Genomic DNA, 19,513 nt, shown 5'->3' on the forward strand with positions numbered 1-19,513 from the left:
CTGTTTAAGCAACTCTCTGGAATTTCAACCATTTTCTCATATTTGTCATTTTTGTTATAAAAGCTTTATTATGGTCTGAAATGTTTTGATGCCACAATTGTTTAATGCTTTTATTCTGTTTGTCTGATACAGCTAAAACATGATCAGTGCCATCCAGGTGGCCTTTAAAAGTGAGAAAGTAATCACCGAACATTTCTCTTTAGCAAATCAGATAAACAACATATACTAGTTTGAATCATATGAGGCAGTTAGTTAAGTTCAGCTTTGTGGAACTAAACTCTGTAGTCTTTAATAACAGTGGTGTTCTTGCCACATTAGAGAAATTATACTTAAAGTACATCATCAACCTGCACATTAAAAGACATTACAAAAATTTTTTCTTGCAAAAATGAAAGAAATTATGCTTAATTTGTTTGCCACCACATTTTTGAATTACTATTATATTGGAATTACATGCAACAGGAAATCAATGTAGAGTTTATATCAGAAAAGGTTTCACTAAAAATGTAAGCTCACTATAATTCTATTCTCATTCATTCATCACTTATCAGTGGATTTCAAATATTTCTGTATTTTCTCTTACTTTTCTTTGCTTGTGCGCTTGTATTTACATGTTAGCTGCAGATTTAAGACTGTGGTCTTTAAACTGCATATTCATCTTACATGGTGCTTCTGAAGGGCTGTTGAGGTGAGGCCTGTACCGTTTTCTCACAGGCTTCTCTTGTTGCTGTTTAAAGACTAGGCTCTTAAACTGAAACAGAGTGTTCATGTATTTTTCTGACCACTCTGAACGCAGAGTTCATTACCAAAAAGGTGAGACAGCTAATAGGGCTCCTTTTACTAATTACGACCCCATTTCCAAAAAAGTTGGGACGCTGAACAAAATCATAACAAAAGGCAATGATGCGCAAATCATTTAAACCCTGTATTTAGTTGGAAATAGTTAAAAGACAACAAATCAAATGCTAAAACAGAGATATTTCATTGGCTATTAATTTGATGGTAGCAACATGTTCCAAAAAAGTTGGGACGGGGCATGTTACCACTGTGTTGCTTCACCTCTTCTTTTAACAACACTCTGTAAGCATCTGGGAAATGTAACTACTTACTACCCACCTCTGAATAGGTGTATATGTGATTAACATGACAATGAGAGGCAATTCATCATTCAACGTTATTCCACTATCTCATGCCCAGAATTGTGTGCTGTGTTGGTGCTGCACTGTCCTGTCGGTTTACTGTGTCTAATGTCTGTTTAATTTATCTCATTTATTTTTCTACTTTTATTCTTCTTTGTACACATTGCCTACAGCCAGATGCTTTTTTTTTTTAGCCACTATGTTTTGCCCCACCACCAACTCTGCTCAGATAGGAATGTTTTCAGCCTAGATTTAAAAGGAGGTGATGTGTTCTTCTTCTACTCCTACTGAGACTGCATTCTGGGAGGATAAAGGCCTGAAGAAGGCGCTCTGCTCGGCATCCCAGTCCAGGTGTCTCAGTAATCAATCCTGCTAGAAACTCTTTCTCAACAAAGTATGCAAATATGAACTGAACTATTTTAGGACAGTTCCTGAGAGGTCAGACCAGGTCTCATGTCTACCTAAGGGAATTTTATGCTGAGATCAAGCAATGGTAGAACAGATATTTTTTTCCATAGTCTGTATTTAAAAGAATATTATTAATAACCTGATTAGACTGAAATCCAGACTGAAATTTGTCTAAACAGCTATTTCAGGCCAGAAAGCCTGTAAGTTCCTTGAAGACAATTCTTTTAATGATTTTTCCAATAAAAGGCAGATTTGATATGGATTTGTTATTACTTAATGGAGTTGCTTCTATATTTTATGTTTTTAAGACTGGCTTCACAATTGCAGTTTTCAATGTTAGGGAAAAATGTGTGTTAGGAATGTGTTAGGTGTGCAAAAATAATAAAGTGGGATGTTATCAGTGTTACTATATGTTATATGAGGCTGAATTTATATGCAAACTCACGTGTATGAAAAATAATAACAAGCCATGTTATTTTAGACCTATATATGCATGAATTGAGGTCAGTGATTTGGTTGAGAATGCAGCCACCTTCTTCAGTTGGGATAGGTTGATCTTTAATTAATTAATATTCATAAGTAATTGTGACCTCATGTGAATAGAGCTCTGAGCATTTAGGTAATATATTCTTTGCCAGTCTGGCATAACAGAAAACCAGGAATCCACAAAAAAATTTTGTTTTTATTAAGGTAATAATATGTTAAGGTAAAAATATGTTCTTGATATAATTACATGGATGTTTCTTTATTTTAAAACTTTGGGCTATATTTCTATATTTTATGTTTTTTAAGACTGGCTTCACAATTGCAGTTTTCAATGTTATGAAAAATGTGTGTTAGGAATGTATTAGGTATGCAAAAATAATAAAGTGGGATGTCATCAGTGTTACTCTGTTTATATGTGACTGAATTCATATGCAAACTGACTATGTGCGTGACTCAGAGATCACAGCTAAATATCTCTGCACCTTATTCCACTATACTGTAAATAAACTGTATATATTGTAAAATATATAGTTTGTAAAGTATATGTTATGTTATCTATATGTTATGTTTCCATAACTCAATTTAATTGTATGGATTATGTCATTCATGATGTTATTTAACAAACCATCTGATCTAGTTATTAATCCTAAAGTAATTCCTCAGTTCATTGTGAGTATCTGAGCTGGCGTGTGTTTCATATTTCTTATTTTTTATATTTCCTTACATGGACATCTCAGTCCTACTTAACAAAAATGAAATACAAATAATAAAAGTAATACTCTCTTATAAATGTCCTGGTTGTAAGATGATACATTCCAAAAAAAAAAAAAACAATAATACCAATAATACAAAGGAAGTAAAATCAGCAGGTTTTCCAGAGAAACTGCTGGCAGAACATGTACAAAAATAATATTCATTAACATAGGAATCAGAAATGAGCATGTATTATTTCTTTTACATTTTAAATTGTAGTGTTTAAGTTTTATTTATGTTTTTACTAAAAGTCTATATTTCCATATCATTGCACACCAAATCTCAGCTGAATTTCCCAATTTTGATTAGATGAAAAGACAATGTATACATATGTGGTATTTTGGCAACACCTTCCTGAAGTTCTTCCTAAATACTTTGAGATTTTAAATGTTTTCTTTGTTAATTCCACAAAAAAAATCTTTTGATGAACAATAGACAAATTGACAATATGATCAGTTACTTGCATCTGACATCTTCTTCTTGAAAAGCCATTCACAGTAAAAACTGAAATAACCAAAGATTCCTAAGATTCCTAAGATGAGGCCATACTCATGACTAGTTTAGAGTTTATATTCTACTGCTGAAAAACAATAAGGAAATGAAATGAGAATTACAATGTTAAACATTTTAATATGACCAAGACAAACACAGCCTCTCAATTTGACAGAAATAGCCTCTCAATTTGACAGAAACAGCCTCTCAATTTGACAGAAAACAGCAACTGATTTACAAAATTAACAACAGGGTAAATGAGCTCTATATAAATATGATGGTATAATGTACTTTTGGGCGGCATGGTGGCATGGTGGGTAGCGCTGTCGCCTCACAGCAAGGAGGGCCTGGGTTCGATTCCCCGGGGGCAACCGGGGTCCTCTCTGTGTGGAGTTTGCTTGTTCTCCCCGTGTCAGTGTGGGTTTCCTCCCACAGTCCAAAGACATGCAGTCAGGCCAATTGGACATGCTAAATCGCCCCTATGTGTGAATGTGTGAGTGACTGTCTGTGTCTGTCTGTCTGCCCTGCGATGGACTGGCGACCTGTCCAGGGTGTATCCTGCCTTCCGCCCGAAGACTGCTGGGATAGGCTCCAGCACCCCCCCGCGACCCTGATGGAGAAGCGCCTTAGAAAATGGATGGGTGGATGGATAATGTACTTTTCTATTTGGTGCAAAGGTAGCAGATATTATACTTAGACATTGAGCCAGTGTTTGTACAAAAATGAATAAGCTTAAGAAAGTCTATGATGCATTTAGTGCTACATGCAACAATAGTAGAACATTTCAGAGCGGCCACTCTTACCCATCTTACTCCAACACCATTTTTACACAAGTACATGTGGAGCTGGGTACTTGATACACTTTTGCCAAATATGCTGCACTTCAGCTGCACATCTCCCCCAGCTTTCACAGTGGGGTTAGCAAAAATAAACGCTGGCCACAAAACAGGATGACCATCTATTGATCAAAAACAACAATAAATAATAAATATAATAATAAAATGTAGTTTAGTTTAGTTTCAAATGAACATGTTACATGGGTAAATTATGATATTCCAAGCATTAGCATGCAGTCTAGGAAAAGGAAATAAAATACCTTTTATTGGAGATGCTGATAATGTGATCATTGCTGAATGTCTTGGAAAATAACAGTACAAACACAAAAAATAAAAATAGGAAGAAGATTAAATAAATAAATCTTACTGAAAAAAAATATTTAAAACTCATCAAAGGTCTTGCTTGCAGCACTTTTATAATATTAATTATTTAAGACAATTCACACAAAAATAGTTTCAGCAAAAGCTACTTATTCAAAGAAAAGCCTTAATGAAAAGCTACTAATGAAAATAAAGATTACTTACATACTATGAGGCTCCACATCTTCATCACTGACTAAACCACAAACTTCAGGTTAGTGTGTATAGCCCGATCATGCAGCTGCTGGGTGAACCTTAACCAACCACACTGTGACCAGCCCAGTGCTTCTTATTGGACAGTGAAAGCACAGAGCTATTTAGGCAACGCTGTGCAATTTCAACTGTTCTGTCATTTTTGTTATAAAAGCTTTATAATGTTCTGAAATGTTTTGATGCTACAATTGTACAATTGTGATGCTGCACATTTAAAAGGAAGCTGATGTATTTGCCAGATTAATTATATTCTACTTTATTTGGCGACACTTTTCCCCCCTATATTTATACTGGAAGTACATGCAACAACAAATCAATGTGGTGTTTATGTTGGGAAAGGTTCGTAAATTGCTCTGCAAATTTAATTCACTATAACTCAGATGTTTTTAACTCCTTCATTCTCATTCATTCATCACTAATCAGTGGATTTCAAATACTTCTGTATTTTCTCTTACTTTACTGTGCTTCTGCGTTTGTGTTTACAAGTTAGTTGCAGATTAAATAAGGTGGATTGTAAAACTATGGTCTTTGACCTGCATATTCATCTTATGTGCTGTGTCTGAAGAGCTGTTGAGGTGAGGCCTGTGTTGTTCTCTCACAGGCCTTGTGCCATTTTCTTTTATCTGCATTGCTATTTCAATCAACTAGGCTCTGTAACTGAAACAGAGCATACTTGCTTTGAACACTTGCTTTGAGTTCATTACTCAAAATACACGAGGCAGTTGCTTATACTAATTGTCTGCTTAAATTTACGATATTCAATATAAATAAGTCCAATTAAAAAGGTTAAATTGAAACTGAACAGGTTATTTAACTTAAATCCACTTTAATTTGTGTATTGTGACCTACACATACACATGAATGATGTTTCATTATATCATATCAGTCATATTAAGCCCTTAACTCAACCTATAACTAATACATTTGAATCAAATGCTATGGTACATTCGCTGTAAATGATCTCACACCCAACAGACCCACACTTTTTATTCCAGTTCAGTACCATGAAAACGACATTTTCAAGAATCTATGATCACATTCATAACATAAAACATTCACGAGGTTTATAAATGTGACTAAAAACAGAAAAAGAGGTAAGAAGGGAGAAAAAGTAACTGACATTGTCGCTGCTAACTTCATGTCTTTTGAATACCTCTGTTTCTAATTCAAGAGTGCTCCCTGAATTTTGTCTTGAATCAGTAATAGACGTCAAGGCACTCTGCAGATTTCATTGATAATTTTGCTAACCTACTGTCAGTTATCTCCATTACATTACAACTGTATCATAACCTGTGATTTAAACATCCACATAGATCATACAATGTAAAATAATGCCAAAGAGCTTTTTGCATTTCTTGACACCTTTGGTCTCTTGCAGCATGTGAAAGAGGCTGAACTCTAGATCTGCTTATTTCTAAAGGTCTTAACATTTCTGTTCCAGGGCTTGGGCCTTTCCGATCATTTCTGCATCTTCTTTGACTTACTGACCGCTCCAGCTGTGCAAACAAGCCCTGTGTCTGTTCAGAAAAAGTACATAAATGAGATTAGTAGTGCTCAGTTTAGGGAGACAATAGCTATGTCACCAACCAGACATGCAGAGCCAGCCGATGTCTTTAAGTGCCCCCTTTTAGGCAGTGAGAGGTTTGTTATTTGATGCCCTTTTAACTTTTTCTTCAGTCCATTTTGAACGACTCTTCACTCCATGATCAGTTTTGGTGTTGCAGTGTAATGAAAATGTAAATTGAGAAATCAGTAAAGTGGTTTGACTAAAATTTTAACAACAATTTTTCAAATTATAGGGTGCTTTTTTGAAAGCATTGTAGTGGACTGCAAATTGTAGTTTGCATTTGATTGTTTGTAAGTATGCATGTTTCCATAACTCCCTTGTTATCGAATGCATTATGTCTTTACTTAACAAGCCAGCTGATCCACCTGTTAATACTAAAATGATTCCTCAATTTACTCTGCTCCTCTGCAGATTACAAAGAGGGAACTTTATGATACACTTTTATTGTTATTATGCTTTCAGGAAACTCACCCTGTTCATTTACACGGCACAGCTGACCTAACCTTACATTAACATCTGCACTACTTGCACAGTCAGCCTTTTATATGATTATGAAGGAAATGCTGGGTTATATTTCTTACCAGTGACATGGACATGAATAGATTTTTATCCTGATGTCTTCACGTCCTTTGCAGCATGTTTGTTTAGTGAGTAGACACAACTGTAGTTTCCCGAGTCCAGCACCGAAACATTTCTCAAAATGAATATGTGCTCATCTTTCTTTAAGAGAGGCTTTTTTCTCACTCCAACACCATCTTTACACAGATACATGTTGAACTGGTTAATAGAGTCACTTTTGTCAAAGATAAAACACTTTAGCAGTATATCTCCCCCAGCGTTCACAGTGGAGCTTCCAAAACTTTCTGCTGGCCAGAAATCAGGATAATCATCTATTGATCAAAAAGAATAATATGATCACTTCTGATCAGCATTACAAACAAGAACCTCATGAGCTGAATGAGCTGGAAGAAGGTTCGGGGACAGAGTTGTCTGGGATTCTCTGCCCTCTCAACTGCTACCACAACCCTATCTGGACTAGCGGTTAATGATGATAATGATGAATTATTCATTCATCTATTAAAACTGACACAAATAAGGCCCTAAAAGTAGAGTAGTGAAACTGTAGTTAAGCAACAGTATCGCATTCTTTGATCTGTGGGAGGCCCTAATAAAAGTGTGCTTCATAAATGTGATAAAACTGTATTAATGCAGTTATTTTCATTTTATAGATGCTGCAACATGATTATGCACTGATTATCACTTCAGCTGATTTTTTCAGGTAAGGTGCTACAATGCATTGAAATTTTAGGGAAATTTATTTCATACAGCTTATACAGCACAATAGTCATGACATGCTAGCTCTTAAATGTATGATAATAAATGATAATAATATAGCACAACGGCAGTTCAGCTCAGCAAATGGATACATATAATGTTTGTTTAATAAAGAGCATTCACTACCCACAGCAGAATCATGGCCTCCTCTGTGTCTTACTCAATGCTGATGGCACAATATATACCCACTAAACAAATATCATAATTAACAAGGTACTGCTTGTTTGAGGTTATTCTTGTAGTTTTTAATGAAAAACAGAAATTTTACCCTTCTCAGGCACTGTTGACCCTTACAAAGTTTATTTAAGTGTGTTATTGGTATACTTCTTTTAAACTAAAAATAAGTGAGTATGCTTTCTGTTTACTTTCTATGTTATATAGCGTAGAGTAAACAGTACAGGGGAGGAACTGAACCTGATCTTTCATGTAAATTGTAGAGAAGTGCAGAGTGTTTGTGGGCAGCCAGGAGTTGATTTCGTAAAGGCTGCATGACACAAATTCTGATCTCTCACTTCTCTAAGGACTTTGTTCATACTATGGGTTGCAAAGACTAGTCAACTTGTCAGTGACTAAAGCGTCACTTCAAGCTTGATTTTGAGTCGCTGATCACATGATTATTATACTAACAACATGGATTCCTCAGAGAGGTGAGGAGGCTGGCGATTTCAGGGTTCGTATCTCCAGTTTCCTGAAGGCAAGAAATGTGATGGTTGGAAAGTGCATGTCCTTTTCTACTGACTGGTGGAGTTTGGCTTCTTTCTATCTTTTCTCTGCCGATATGCCCGTCTCACCCCGAAAGCCCTCTCCATGGCAGGTGATCACACTCACCCACTACCCAGCTTCTTCAGCCTGCTGCCATCAGGAAGAAGACTGCGGAGTCTCCAGGCCAGGTCCAGAAGACTGGGGGACAGCTTCATCCACCAGACTGTCAGGATGCTCAAATCTTTCCCTACATTGCCACCCCCCCCCCAAACAAAGTTTGGACCAAAACACAGGTTCCTGACCCCCAGTACTGAACTCTGACATTCTCTGGGACTGTTACGCACCCATCACTTTGTTACGCACTCATCACTTTAACTGCTCCATAAGCTCAGTCTAATTGCACTACTGTTTACATTTGCAATGTTTATACCCACAGACCTTAATCTGTATGTGCCTTATGTCACTTTAGTGTTCATTTCACGACCTCTTATATTTATATTAGTTTTTATTTTTCTATTTTTCTACAGTTAATATTTATTTTTATGATTAGTGTTTCCTGTTTACTATCTATTCAGTGTTATTGTTATACCATGGGGTCTGAGAGTAATGCAATTTCAGTACACTGTATGTCCTGTACATACTGTAGTACTGACAATAAAGCTGACTTGACTTTTCTTTTTTTAAATGATGTGATCAGTGATTAGTTGATTTCATCATAAAGCTGACTTTAAAGACTTTAAAAAATCTAAAAATCTAAAACCCCTAGTTCACGCTGTGTATTTGTTGTGTGGTTTGTTTTGAACTACAATGTTAGTTTGAGTTAAGCTTTTGTATTTTGGCATCAAATGCAGTATTTCTTTGAAAATGTAGATTTATAAGGAAAACAAATATGTTTTTAGTCCTGAGTATATCTAGTGAATTTCTGTATGCAGAGTCCACTTATTGTGCTTACATTTCAAGTCTACTTAAAGTACAAGTAAAGGTATATTTAAAGTATAAAAATAATACTTCAATAGAAACTGAATAGCATATGTTAACCTTTGCAACTCCTTGAGACCACTGGTGGTTCCAAAACAAACACTTCGTCATAGTCTTCATAACTTTCACATTTCATAAGCTACATTTCCAGATGGTGATGTAATACTGAATCCTTATAATAAAAAAAGACTGAACTCACAATTTTTTTCCCACAAATCTGGGTTATAAACTATAAACAGGTGGAGTCTCTTCAGTGATCAACACTTTAAAAATTATTTTTATAAAATAATGCAAAGAGTGTCTAAGATTTTTGGCTTTCAGTAGTAAATTGAAAATATATAGCAATATGTAAGATCATAAACACACATTTTCTCTTAACTTGAGGGGAACTAAGAGTTAAAGTGCAAATATAATATAAAGTAGTAAACTATAAGTGCTATGCGAAGTTCATTTGAAGAAAACATACAAGTATAGTTGCATAATAATGTGCTCATAATAACCCAAAGTCAGCTAACCCCCCCCCCCCCCCCCCCCAAAAAAAAACAGTCACGTAGTTACGTAGGAGTTTTAACAACTTCACATCAAACTTGACAAAAGCAGCCTTTAAGGCAATGCATATGTTGTAGGTTCATGTCAGTTGTCATCATGAACTTAAGTGTCATGCAGCCTTATGAACACTGTCCTACAGTAAAGTGTTATCAACTGTTCTACACAACTTGATGGACAGTGCAGTCTGCAATAGTGAGGTCCACTGAAGGTTACCTGCTTTGCAGGTAGGTAGATTTTAATTTTGTCTTATCAACATTCAGTTTCAGCTGATGGGTCTCCATTCATGAACATATATCAGAAAACAATTATCTTCTGTGAGGTGGTTGGTGGAAATGAGAAGCACAGTTGGGTGTTATTTCTGACCTGTTATCGTGAATCCAAATCAAAAAGGAAAGACTATGCAATGCGTAATGACTTTACACTAGAATGTCTGTAAAAGAACGAACACCTAGATTAGTTATTATCTTCAAGATAAATTAAAGTGGATCTTTGCAATCATGAAGAAGCATGTAATGAAAATAATGAAGCTCAATGAAGATTTTTATTTCTCTGCAGTCTACATTGCATAATGTAACATACAGTATATTAAAAAGAGGAATTCGAGAAATAATGTGTAAAAGAGTAGTACTATGTACAATATAAATGGCATCAGTAGCACTGACAGAATTGTTCACCAGTTAACGAAATAGAAGTACTGCATTAGAATAAACTGAAATCTTATTGACAAAGGCTAAGACAAAAACACATGCACAAAAAAGAAACCTAGTCTAAGATACTGTTTTGACTTAAGTTATAGCTACGGCCAACAAGATGGGACTGCAGGACCTATAAAAGTGAGGGTTGTTTATGTTGCAATGGTTATGCCATTCTATATTCTGTCAATACTTGCATGGTCTAAAATGCTTACACAGCCATGATCAGAGATTTTCACACACATCATCAAAGAATAAAGGATAGGAACTCATAAAATATGATCATGCTAGTAATTTGCTTTCAGTTCTTTTACACCATTTTGAATTTTAAGTTCCAGCTATGGGACTTTGGCTGTGGTGTTTCATTTCTATCCTTTCCCACTGACAAAAAAACATTAACAAATTAGGCCAGATAACGTTAAAACACTGCTACGTCATTGTCGAATTTGGTACTTACTGTACTGTGCTGTCAAAATAAACATTTCCATGCATTGAGTTACCAAAGGTCATAAATAGTACATCAATACTTATATTATTAAAAATCACATTAGAACCATGTGATTGTCAATAATTGAGAGCTAATAATTTTGCTTTATAATATTCAAAAAAGTTAATTAACTTTAACTGTAACTGATATTTAAAGACATTTTACAAATACAGGAAGAGGTCTAGTAATGCAAAATATTGATCTATTCATATTTACATGGCAAATTCATCATAAGCTATTTAGTTTTTCACCCTCTGTACTGCTGCTTAGACAGCTGTTGATGTAATGGGTTGTTCAGTATCTGTCTTCATATCTGGAATTAAAAACAAGCAAATAAATAAATAAACAAACAGATAGGCAACACTTTTCACTTTGTGTCCTCCATTATATGTAGTTCTGCTATTGATAAAAAATACATAGAGTGACATTGCCTTCCTTTGTTCTTCTCAAATCTGAGCATGATTTTGAATGTTTATAATTTAGACAGACATACCAGCATGGTTTGCTAAGCTGTATACCACAGTGCCTTGAGCTAGACTGTACACCCCACTCTCAATGTAACTGGAACAAACAAGTTATTTTGAGATTTTAACAAAATAATTGATAATCCAAGACTGATAATAACAATAATCCAAGATTTATTTTAGTCTGGGTCGAGTGGAGAAGCTTGAGAACAGAGCTTACTTACCAAAAAGTATCTCGACCTGTGGCAACTGTGAATGAAATTACATTAGAAATTAGATCTAAAAGACTTTCTCACCCTGTCAGAAGTGCCTTTAGCTGATAGTATAAGAAGCAGATCATAATGCAGAGTCTTTTTATGCGTCCACCTTAGGCTAACATTCATTAGTAGTAACTCCAGATCTCCTCATCAAATACCTTTTGCTCTGTGGTCAAATGCATGGTGATTTTAGGCAACACTGTGAAGTTCTTGTGGATTTTCAAGTTCACCAAAAAGCTGCACTCAAATGACTGACAACATTGTAAACACAAATAATAAATAGCTGGTGTTGGTCTATCCAAGTGGATATATTTACAATTCATGTCAGAAATTTACCAGTTGCCAATTATTCTCTAAATGCAAATAGCTACTTTCATTTTGGTAACATAACTCCATCTTTAGCAGTTTGCAAGGCTAATATATATCCATCATTAGTCTGATTCCTGGTACATCAAGTTTCTTTAAAAGCATCCATGATGTTTGACTGGCCTGCACAAAGAACTTGACTGGCCTACACAGAGTCCTGACCTCAACCTGATAGAACACCTTTGGGATGAATTAGAGCAGTCACTGTGAGCCAGGCCTTCTGTCCAATCAGTGTCTGACCTCACAAATGCGCTTCTGGAAGAATGCTTAAAAATTCCCATAAACACACTAATAAACCTTGTGGAAAGCCTTCCCAGAACAGCTGAAGCTTTTATAGCTGCAATGGGTGGGCCAACATCATATTATACCCTATGCATTAAGAATGGGATCTTACAAGCGAACTTTTGGCAATATAGTGCATTTGTACCTTTCTATGTTTATTTACTTGGTTTAAAGTTGAACGAGACTGTTTGAAGACACTGTTATCAAGTGATTCAACCAATCAAAATTAGGGGAAAGTTTTTGTCAGCAGCTCCTTACCGCAACCCCTCCCCACAAAAACAGGAAACAGGGCTTTGAAGAACAGCTTGCTTCTTTTTCTCTCTCTCTCCTTCCCTCTCTCTCTCTCTCTCTCTCTCTCTCTCTCTCTCGTCAATTGAACGTGTGATCTGCTAATTGTTTTGCATATTCTGTTTGGCTAGCTGAAAAATTTTTGATGAGCTATTTTTTTGCCTATCACAGCCACTTAGTCACAGTTCTAAGTATTATCTTAGCAAATGCTAACAGTGAATTTCTACTTGCAGTGGGCATCAGAATCATTTTCCAGCTGCACTTTGTAAACCAGTGTCTTCAAAGTCTGACCTCTGGTAGCCAATAAAAAATGCCATGGTGGTAGCTGTTGAGATTTTCTAGGGCTTAACCCTTTAAATGGCTTGGGCCCAACAGTGGGCCTAAAGTTTTACAACACACTTCTATAACATAAAAAATAGCTCAACCAGTTTGCATTGAAGTCCCTGTAGCTTCTGAATAATAAGACTTAATAAGTACTCAATTTGTCTTTTGGTTGAGATGTTGTAGTATTTATTTTTTAAAAATCTGACTTGAATAATAATCAAATCTGAAATCTTTAGGATGAAAGAAATAGTTGAAAAGTAATACATTTCCAGCCTCTTTTAAAGAGTGCATCAGTTGCTCCAGAAGCAACTCACTAACATACATAATGTGTAAAAAAATTATAATTCAGATAAGTGATGTTACTTCCTGAATCCGGTATTGTGGTGTATTCACACATATCATCAAAAGAGAGTTCCCTGTAAGGTTCATAACATAAGACTAAGCTTTTAAAAAAATTTAAGATAAACTTACATTTACAAAATAATGATGAAATTTTGTGTGTAGATATAGCAAGAAAATGTACCTTTTCAAGGTTTGTGTCACTTTTTTTGAACCTAGAAAATGGAGAGTAACATTATATGAATGTAACTTACATAAGCAATTAACAGATCACAGTTAATATAACACTATTTAGAAATTACCTTCATTGTCCATTCCATTACCTATATTGTCTTGCTCACTGAAACAGTTAAAAACAGTTAAAAATGTGTTCTTTCTGCTCTAACACACCAGGTCCTACTAATAAACATTTACAAAAGAGTGAATGGCACACTGCCAAAATCATTTCTAAGTGTTACTTCCTCTGTCAAGTGGAAGAAAAACTTAGATAAAAGCCCTCAGAACTGTCATTTAAAGAAAGGGAGACAAACTTTAAGAAATTATGAAATTCATGTAAATATTTCAGAAATTCTACTTTGTACTAAAATTATTGTGCTTATATCGTAATTTGCAATTAAATGTACTGTATCAATTACAATATTTTATCAGAAAACAAAATGAATGTATTTTCAGAATTAGTCAGAATTTTGCAAATGGCCAATTAACAAGGCCACCCTGGGTTGAAGTGGACATGTTATAGCAGAGAAAACACAAACCTGTGCACTACTGCCGTAATGTATTATGCTGCTGACTACACATCTTACTTACCTTTGCCCTTGGTTTTGGAAGAACTCTGCCACATTAATAACATTTGTCAGTTATTAGCAGATTTTGCTCTTACAGTGTATTCAAATCACAGGAAAAGGAAGACAAATTTGACTATCATCATGTGTTTCTTTCTTTTTATGTCTTTACACTGACATCTCAGCTCTGCTTAGCAAAAGTGAGAAAACTGTCAACAAAACTTACTCTTAAATATTCTTTTTGTAATGTGACACATTCCAAGTAGAAGTATCCCAACCAGGAGAAAAAGGAGTGCAACACCAAGATGATGCACCACAAAGTTCTCTTCAGAATTTGTTGGTGTAACACCTACAAAGACATTAGTGATCATGACTACTGATATCAGAAATATTATACAAATACAAAAATAAAAAAAAATATTCATGTTGTTAATGTGTAATGTTTTTATAATCTACATAATTTTTAATAAAATAGGAAGTAGAAGTTATATTTTCATATCATTGCACACTAGACTTGGTCTGCTTTTCTCCATACTGAGAAACAAACAAAGAAACTGTGAAAAATATGTGGTTGTTTAGTGAGAATTCCCTAAAAGTCTTTATAATTTTTGAATTTACAAGTGAGTTCTGAGAAAGTTTGTCTTTGGTAATGCCATCACCAATAAACATGTGTCAAATACTTCATCTATTGATCAACAAACACTGATTGCCAAATTGCAATACTTTCTTTTACCATCCCCTAAGTTCTAGATATTGACCAAATAAATGTAAGGTATATAAACTAATGAGTACTTGACAACTATTTTGAATGGTGATAGCAAGTTCCAAGACAGTTTATTTAAATTACACTAAAATGCCAAAGAGGTTCAACAGATCAACTGTGTGGCAGGCAAATGTGCAAATGTGCTGTGTAATTATTCTGGGCAAAGTACCTAGATATCCAACTGAATAACACAGAAATAGCTTTTGTGCTGCTAAAAGACAGTAAAACACATTGAAATATGTTGAGTTAATGTTAATGTAATGTCATACATTTTAGCAGGAAAGCAAATCATAAATACCCCCAAGTGCCAGGTAAGTTATATGGTGTAAATTGGTGGCTAAGAGTACAAGGAGTACGGTAAACAATATTTTAAAGTAGATTTTAGCTAAAATATTCACTTAGACAGTCAATATCTAGAACCTGTTGGGTATTTCAATGTAATTTAGTTTGACTTTTCTTGAAACTGACCATTGTGTGACCAAAAAAGGATCTACTAATCTGGAGTTGAATTGTTTAAAATGTGCAAGGGGAAAAAAAAAAAATATATATATATATATGTGTGTGTGTGTGTGTGTGTGTGTATATGTATATATGTTTGAACATTTCAAGGGTCCATGGTCATAAATCACAGCCCCTAACTAATATGAAAATTTAGAGCAAGCCAGAGCTGATTTAAAACACACTTCAATTTCACTTTAATTGTTCATTTAATTGTTCAAAGTTTACAAAAATAATATTAAGAGTATTCTTAGGTGTTATTAGTGCCATTAACACTAGAAAACCTTTGAGAAACTAGCTTTAGTTTCTTTTCCATTTATAAAGTATAGCAGCCCTAATACTCAATACTTTGATGTGATTATAAGGGAACATTTGACCCATATCTCTTAAACCAGTCTAATAGTAAGCTGGACAGAGTTTTGTCCATTTATGTTCAGGTATAGGTGGTGAAACTGTCTCATTTACAAGCAAGTTTACAGTGTTTTTGTTAACATTGCTCCAGCAAGAGCTGACAGCATTGTTTATCAACCAGCCAAACAATATATTCACAAATCCATGATATATCTCTGTGATTATCTTATGTGCGCACCAAATGAATCATTCCTTCACTTTGTGAATTTATTCTGTCTTGCTTTTCCGTAAATTACAGATAGGTGACATGTTTTTTCATGACCATACACTTGAAACATTTATTCAGAAATACTGTGCAAAGCTCAGAAACCACTCTTTTCATTTCTAGTCAGTAAAAAAAAAGTGAATTCATTAAACGCCTCAACAACATTCTTGATCTTTATTATTTCCAAACACATTCAGTAATTTTGGGGTCAGTCCATTGTGTTGAGAACACCTGCAGCTTCTTTGCTCTCTTATTTTTTATCTATTTTCTTTCTCATTACAGCTTCCTGACATCTATACATGTTCTCCGAATCATACCACTGAGTTGTCTTCTCACAGTGGAAGGATGGACAGATACACCTGTGGATTTTTCAGATCTCTCTATCAGAGTTTTAAGTTTAAGTGTTGTTTGTCTAATGGGGACAGTTTTATTGCTCTGCCAGGTCTTGCACAGTTGTTAGGAGCCTCATTTTCTCTGCATCTTTTAATCATTTTGAAACTCTTTTTTTGAAAATGCATCATCTCTTTAAAATGATCTCCTGAAAGTTGAATAAGTTGAATTTACATTTTGACTTGTAATTAAACAAATGAAGAGAGGTCTCTGACTTTTGCACTGTACTGTACTGTACTGTACCAAGCATCTATTTAAAAATATTAAGCTTTTTACAGCATGAAGTACACAGGAGCATAACAACTCACAGTGCGCACTCTCATGATGAGCAGGATTAGGATTACTGATTGGATACTCATTAAATTACACAACTAACATGCTTTGTTAGGTGTGAAGAATTTTGAGAAACACTCACACATTAACTAAGAATCTAAAGACATTGTCCAAGGTGCAGTGAGTACTACTAAACTTGCACAGTAATTTATATTATACAGCACATGACTGACTTAACCTTAAATTAATTTCTTGATTTTGTATAATGATGTGTCAGTTATAATGATATGATGAGATTTTATACATATTTATATATATATATATATATATATATATATATATATATATGAACCTCATCAGCATATCATTATAACTATGACACATATCATTACACTAAATCAAGAAGTTAATATTTACATTTTTTTATGATTATGGGTCATATGTCTTACCAATGACTTGGACGTAGACTGAGTTCTTTCCTGATGCAGTCACGGTTTTCGGAGGATATTTGTTTAATGAGTAAACACAACTGTAGTTTGCTGAGTCCAGGACTGAAACATTTCTCAAAGTGAAGACGTGTTCATCTTTGTTTACAAGTGGTTCCATCATCACTCCAACACCATCTTTACACAGATACATGTGGATCTCGTCACTTGATACCTGTTTGTTAAAGTTGCTGCACTTTAACTGTAGATCTTTTCCTGCTGCCACAGTGGAGGTTCCAAAAATCTGTGCCCCCCAAAACTTAGAACCATCTAAATCAAAAACAACAATGTTGTATGCACTAAGATCAGTATTCAGGAAATAAATCTAATTTGTTTGTACTAAATGCATGTGGAAATACATCTCTGCATGCGAATGAAGATAATACATGTGTGGAAAAAGAAATGAAATACCTTGCGTTGAAGATACATATACCATCATCATTACTGGCATGTCTTCACAGGAAAAAAAAAGTTTTTTTCTGAGTTTGATGCGGAAAAAGTGTTCAAAACTGTATCTTATAAAAGATCTTTATTTTTATGTTGATAAATTTATGTTCATTTATAGTTTTAAAGTTTAAATGAAATATCAAAGGTTACTGAAGCACCATGTGTTCATCGTTGATCACACAAGCCACATGAACCTCAGATTACAGTGTCTACTGTCCCCTGATCATGCAGCTGCTGGGTGAAGCTTTATTAACCACACTGTAACACGGTTCTTCTTAGCACAGAACAGACCTGCTTAAACAGCTCTCTGGACTTTCAGTCAGTTAGTTTATATTCATATACTTCTTATATATGTTTCCTTTTTACCTGATCAGCTCCATAATTATTGGTACCCTAAGTTAAGATGGGTAGAAAAGGTAATGGCATGTCTTTGTGGTTAATTAGCTCAATCTCACTCTGAAAATATGGGAAAAACTCCCCTTTTATTTTATTTTATAGAATGTTTCATACAAGAAAACAAAAACTCCTCTTTGAGGACTCCTCTTTGAATCACCTGATTCAAACCATATGAATCAGGTGATTAGGATGTATGTTGTGGCTTACATGACCATTCAGTTTTAACATTTTTACATGTTTCTTTCTTTTTATATCTTTACGCTGACATCACAGGTCTGCTTAACAACAATTAGAAAACAATACTTACTGTTAAATACTCTTGTTCTAATATGATACATTCCAAGTGGAAGTATCCCAACCAGGAACACAACACAATTTGTCAAAAAGCATCATCTATTGATCATCAGACACTTATTGCCAAATGGCAATACTTTCTTTTACAGTCCAGTTCTAGGTATCAACCAGGTAGCTATGGGGTATAAACTCCTGAGTACTAGATAATTATTTTGTGTAAGATGACAGCACATATCTCAAAGTATGAGGAAAAAAAAACCTTTTATTGGAGTATGTTTGGTACAAGAAAAAACTCATCTTTTGTATGGGGTGATTAGGGTTAGGATGCATGTTATGGCTCACCTGAGCACCCAGTTTTAACATTGGGTCCGTAATGCCATGTATGTTAATAAAGTTCCCAAAGCCTTGTGAGAAAAAAACAGAACCAAAACATCTCAGATCCCTTTTCATACTTAGATTCATTTCTGTAGAATAATTCTTCTTTTTCACATCATACATCCTTTTCTTTTTGCACACTTTCCAAGTACCTGTGCCCTGGAGATGGCTACCAACTTCTGCAAATCTCTAACCATTGTACATGCAGAAATCTTCGCCTCTCTAATCACCCTCCACACTGTTTGTGGGGGCACATTTTATGTATTCAGTATGGTACTCAGCTAAGTAACTACAAAAACATTGCTTTTCCCATGTTTAGCAAGGGTGCCAATACATTTGGGACTGAATGCACATCTAAAACTTTGTCAGAGCCATCTGTGTGCTGCCAACTACACAGTGTACACAGTAGGCCTGTATAGTATTTTAGATCATATAAGGGAATGAATAAGTTCTATACTACTTTGTTGAGATGTAAATAATGGTGCTGTTTTGGGACACTTTTCCATTTCACCTGTAAACCCAAATATAACACGTGAGTTCCGTTTTCTGTATTGCTGCATTGATCACATTTAGACACCTTTTACATGTACCTAATTTACCTAATGTTATTAATTTTGTTCATAATTAGCAAATTATTCTTAATGGCATTCTACATAAACTGTTTTAGAACAGGTTTTTACATATAACTGTACTGATAATACCAGCACTAAGTTAACATAGTGTTTATAATGAGAGCAATCAAGACTGTTCTGATTTTAAAAAGGTGTAGTGAAAAATCATGGCCTTTGAACTGCATGTTAATCTGATAAGGTGCGTGTGAAGATCTGTCGAGGTGAGGCCTGTGTTGTTTTTTCACAGGCCTTGTGAAACTCTCTGG

This window comes from Pygocentrus nattereri, chromosome 7 (genome assembly GCF_015220715.1).
Source record: "Pygocentrus nattereri isolate fPygNat1 chromosome 7, fPygNat1.pri, whole genome shotgun sequence".
In the NCBI taxonomy this organism is placed as follows: Eukaryota; Metazoa; Chordata; class Actinopteri; order Characiformes; family Serrasalmidae; genus Pygocentrus; species Pygocentrus nattereri.